Source organism: Gossypium hirsutum, chromosome A13 (assembly GCF_007990345.1).
Source record: "Gossypium hirsutum isolate 1008001.06 chromosome A13, Gossypium_hirsutum_v2.1, whole genome shotgun sequence".
NCBI classification, from domain to species: domain Eukaryota; kingdom Viridiplantae; phylum Streptophyta; class Magnoliopsida; order Malvales; family Malvaceae; genus Gossypium; species Gossypium hirsutum.
Genome location: NC_053436.1, coordinates 101,768,493 through 101,774,492, shown reverse-complemented (window position 1 = coordinate 101,774,492; position 6,000 = coordinate 101,768,493).

Sequence of the window (6,000 nt, the reverse complement as noted above, 5' to 3'; positions counted from 1 at the left end):
AAGAATACCTTCTGAATTTGAAAGGTTTTCTTGTAACCACTTATCCAGTGAAAGAGAGAAAAACCAGTTTTGAGACTGTGATGGAACAAGGCTTTTCCATAATACAACCGCTGCCCAACAATCCCGCATGGCACGAAGGTTGGATTCCCTTGTTTGGCCACAAATTGTGCAAAACTCATCCGTTGTCATTCCCCAATGATGGCGGACCGCATTTGTCTGTATTTTGTCATTGGGTAACAACCAAAGGAACTGCTTAATACGCTGAGAAAAGGAACCCCCCCCATATTAAAGCCCACTTTGGATTCTTATTATTCCAGCTTTGTTTTGCTAACTGTTCATGCGTCTTAGCAACCGGGAAAAGACCCCCGGATGACCATCGCAACGCTAATATATCTATGCTTGCCTCGTTCGATGGTGGTCTTATGGCTGCAATTCTTGATAATATATTAGCAGGCAAGTTACGAACAAAGATGTCCCAACTCCAACCACCTTCCTCGTTAACCACGTCTCAAAACGACATATCAGAACCCTCTACTGGAGTTACATAGCTATTATCCTGAAGCGGTCTTAAATTGGGATCTAAGGATCTGTCCAAAAAACTTATTGTTCTCCCATTCCCTACAGTTCAATAAACACCATCAAGAACATCAAACCAGATATCCCTCCAAAGGAATGAGCAATTGAAGCCGGCCATCTACTAATCACCCCATATTTATTACAAAGAACCTTCACCCAAAACGCATCGTTATTGGAGATAATACTAAATGCCACCTTTAGAATAAAAGCTTTATTCTGGTCTCCTACCCTCCTTAATCCAAGCCCTCCATTATCAAAAGGCATACAACATTTATCCCAACTCACTAGGGCAGATTTCTTGCTGCCATTGGTATTCCCCCATATGAAACCACGAACCAGCTTTTCGATTTCATTACACACTCAAGGAAGAAGCGTCGTTTGCATGAAATGGCTCGGAATGGCAAGGTGTACTGACTTAGCAAGAGAGACTCTTCCAGCTAGGATAAGAGAGTTAAACTTCTGAGAAGAGAAACTCTGAAGAATACAACTCTACTATCTTTATTATCTTGTTTTATGAATGTAGTACAAGCAGGTTATATAAAGAAAATATCAACAGCTTTAACAAACTGCAACTGCTTAACATATTCTTTTAATAGCAACTGCTGTTAACAACTTACTGGTATTATTTGACTACTCTAACATTCTCCTGGTTTTCTTCTTGTCTTTGGAGAACTGATGCACTAGCAATGGATATCACACGAAGTGCCTGTCGAATAGAGTCAAAAGCCTTGGGTGTGATTGGCTTGGTGAGAGCATCAGCAACCTGTTTGTCAGAAGGAACATAGTTGACTTGTAATGTGCCATCAAGCACTCTTTCTCCGACAAAGTGATGATCTATCTCAACATGTTTGACCTTAGCATGATGCGTGGGTTTGGCAGCCATGGACACAGTGGATGTGTTGTCGCACCAAATGACAGGAGTTTGACAGGGGACCACTCCAACTTCTTCTAATAGTTGTTTGATCCACAAAAGTTCAGACACGCAATTGGCAAGACTTCTGTATTCTGCCTCAGATGTTGATCGAGAGACAACAACCTGTTTCTTAGAACACCAGGCAATGGGATTGGATCCTAGATACACCACATAACCAGTTGTGGATCGTCTGTCTTCAATGGAAAAAGCCCAATCAGCATCGGAATAGCCAGTCAGTTGAAACGAACCGGTGGAGTAGAAGAGTCCATGATTAACAGTGCCATTTAGGTAGCGTAAAACACGCTTGACTGCTCTCCAATGAACCTCTCTTGGAGCATTCATGTATTGACTCAATTTGTTGACACAATAAGCCAGATCAGGTCGAGTGATACAAAGGTATTGCAGCTTGCCAATCGTACTTTTGTATAGAGAACCATCAGTTAAAAGTGGACTTTCATCAACTACCACCAATTTTGGAAAACCTACCATAAGTGTTGGTGTGGGTGCTGAAGTGGACATATCAGTACAAGCGAAAAGCTCATGAATGTACTTCTGTTGACTAAGAAACAGTCCCTTAGAGGACCGTTCAACAGTGATGCCCAAGAAAAAATTATGAGAGCCCATATCTTTAAGAGCAAACTTTGTATGAAGTAGCTGAACAACCCTGTCAATCTCGGAAGTTGAGCTCCCAGTTAAAACAATATCATCAACATAGACCATGAGCAACAGAACATTGTCAGAGGCAACACGTATGAACAATGACGGATCGGCCTTAGCAGCCCGAAAATCAAGTTGATCAACAAGATACTGCTTAAGTGTTTGCAACCATACGCGAGGAGCTTGGCGCAGCCCATAGAGAGCTTTATTCAGTTTACAGACAAGCTTCTCTCCATGAGGACCAGACTCTTCAAACCCTGGCGGTTGTTCCATGTAGATATCTTCAGCCAGCTCCCCGTTAAGGAAAGCATTGTTGATATCAACCTGCCTTAAAGACCAGTTTTTCATGACTGAGATAGCTAGAACTGTGCAAATCGTAGTAGCACAAACTACTAGACTGAATGTGTCGTGATAGTCGAAGCCAGCATGCTGCGAAAAACCCTTTGCAACTAGACGAGCTTTGTACCGGTCAACAGTACCATCGGCCCTTGTCTTCACCTTAAAGAGCCACTTGCAACCCACAACTCGTCTATCGGTTGGTAGAGAGCACAACGTCTAGGTGTTGTTGTGAAGGAGCGCCCGTAGCTCACTCTCCACAGTAGCCTTCCAAGATTCATAAGACATGGCAGCATGGATGGAGGAGGGAACATCATCAAGAGAAGAGGGTGCGACGGTGACATAAGCTTTAGGTTTAAACACTCCAACTTTACTACGGGTTACCATAGGATGTGTGTTACAGGAAATAGGTAATGGGGATGGATGATCGGGGATACGTTGAACTTGGGTGGAATTGGATGAAGAAATAGATGGGGTTGAAGGTTGAGAAGGACGGTTGAGGTGAGAAACTGAGCTAGGTGATAAAGGGCTACAGTTGTGTGAGGGAACAGGTGTAGTGGGTGAGGGAGTTGATGTTAAAGCACAAGGTGTAGGGTGGGTAGATGTCGGGGATAGGACAAGAAGTTTAGACCTGGACTTTGACTGTGGTATAAAGCTAGCAGGCTTAAGGCTATTATTATGAAAAAGAAACACGTTTTCATTGAAGGTGACATGACGGGTAATATATATCTTCCTAAAAGAATCCAAACAGCGGTACCCTTTATGAGATGGAGAGTAGCCTAAAAAGGTGCATGGTGTAGACCTAAACGCCAACTTGTGTTTGTTGTAGGGCCGAAGGTTAGGAAAGCACAGGCACCCAAAAACACGCATGAAGGTATAGTCTGGTGTGGTGTTAAACAACTTTTCATGTGGAGAAGCATGATTTATAGGATGAGAGGGCAATCTATTGAGCAAGTATATTGCACTAGCAAAAGCATCACTCTAGTAGACCAGAGGCATAGAGGCATGAACTAACATGGAAAGCCCGGTTTCGACAATTTGCCTATGCTTTCGTTCAACCAATCTATTTTGAGCTGAAGTATAAGGACATGTCAGGCGATGTACTATCCCTTGTTGAGCTAGATACCTTTTCAAGGCTTGAAACTCTCCACCACCATCTGTTTGCAGTGTTTTAAGCTTGTGTCCAATAACTCTTTCAACTTGCCTTTGAAAATGAGGAAACACATGAAGCACTTCAGACTTGGTTTTTAAGAAATAGATCCAAGTATACCTTGTATAGGCATCTGTAAAAGCAACATAGTAGCGAAAAGCACTGGAAGGAACTAGAGCTGGTCCCCAAACATCAGCAAGCACAAGTTGAAGCGGAGCAGTATACTCAGTTGTAGATTTCGGAAGAGGCTGTTTGTGTTCTTTGCCTAAGTGGCAAGCAATACAATGAAATAAGCTTTTATTAACACCAAGAGGAATGTTACATTTGTGTAGAGCCTTTGTAAGAATGTTTGTACAAGGGTGACCTAGCCTACAGTGCTAAACATCAAAAGGTACAGTAGATGTAGCAGTCAGGCCTTGAGTTGAGGTAGACGTTGTTGCACCAGAATCGGTCAAATGAAGCTTGTACAACCCACGCTGCTCCGACCCCTTAAGAAGAACCTCCCCCGTGTGCATGTCCCGAACCTAGCACTGTGAAGGAAGAAACTCAAAGATTACCTGATTATCTTTGGTAAACTTTGAGACAGACAAGAGATTTTTTGTGATGCCTGGCACAAGCAATAAAGAGCGCATGAACAATGGACGTGAATGAGTGAGTAAAGAAGACTGACCAGAAGATAGGACAGACAGAGCATCGCCATTGCCAACATAAACCTTACTTGGACCCTTGTATGGAGTGCTTTCTGCTAGAGAAGTAGGTGAATGAGTAAGGTGATGTGTTGCCCCAGAGTCAGGATACCAGGCATTGTCCTCAACAGTTTCATGTGTGGCAATGTACGCTTGAGGTTGAGGCTGAGGTGCTGTCAGACTAGACGTATTGACTGGAGAGCAAGTAGTGGCAGCAAATGGATTTGACCAAGGCATAGTAGACATTGGAGACTGATAAACCCAACTTGGTTGTGTATGGTGAGCAGGTACGGACATAAGTATAGAGGACATCCATGGTGACATAGGTGAACTTGCACCAAACATGCAAACATTAGCCTGTGAAGCTGGTGGAGGTCTATATCCAGCACTCTTGTACGATGCATCAAATCTATAATAAATATGATCAACAAGGTGTCCTTGTTTGTCGCATAACTGACATTGAAACCTCGAGCCAGACGCACGACCACGCCCTCGCCCACGAGCATTTGTAGATGGCGATACAGAGGTGTTGATTCAATTTCAGCATCTGCCTTCATGGGCTAGTGTAACGCCCCAATTTTCGGGAATTCTGTGAATATTGGCAAAATTTCATGCTTTGATTTTTGTCATTTGTGAGTGAAATTATGAAATAGAACCTATGTGAAAATGTTTGAAAATGCTATAGGCTAATTTGTAGTGGCCAAACAAATAGGAGTGCAAAATAGGAGGATTTGCATGACAAACCTCCCATTTTACATGAAGTGGCCGACCATCATGTTGTTGAAGACAATATGTGCACTTGATATCCATAATTTATGGTACAAAATGATAAAAATTGATAATGGGTTAGGTAAATGTTCCAGATGGGCATTTCATGCCTTTTGTATTAAAGAATTAAATGGATGAAATATGAAATTTTACTAAAAGAAAAAGGGGTGAAAAGAACAAAGTTTTGTCCATCTTTGTTCATCATAGCCGAAAGTTAGAGAAGAGAAAGGAGAGGAGAAAGTTCTTGAATGTTCGGTCACTTGGGGAAGAAAATAGAAGGTAAGTTCATGGTAGTTTGCTTCTATCTTGATGTTCATGAGTTCTTCTTGATTCTACCTTAACTCTTGAAGCATATTTTGGTTTTTAGTTGTGTTGTGAGCATTTAGTCATGAATTAAAATGAAGGAAATGGTTGTTGTTTCATGTTCTTTTGATGAAAAATGGAAGATAGGTGAAGTTGAGCCAAACAAATGAGCATGCATGTGCCTTAGATGCTAAAGGGAAAAATCGGCTAACATGTTGTGCTTTAAAATGATGAAATGAAGATTATACTTAGTAAATACATAGATATGTGATGATTGATTGGTGATATACATGTTTAAATAACATGCATGCAAGTTATGTGTGAAAGAGTGAATTTGGTAATAAATCTGCTTGGGACAGCAGCAGTAATGTGACTTTGGAAAATCACCATAAATTGTGGGAGATGAATTAGAAGCTGAATAAATTATGTAATTAAAGTTTAATGAGTCTAGTTTCAAATGAAATAAATGAGAACATATTTTGAATTCTGTACAATGAGAAATTTGATTCGTAATGAAGAGTGGTCAGATTAGTCAAATAGTGAAACATGGGAAAACTTTGAGAAAAATCTGGTATTGATTGGCTAAACCAAAAATTCTAAAAATTTTATGG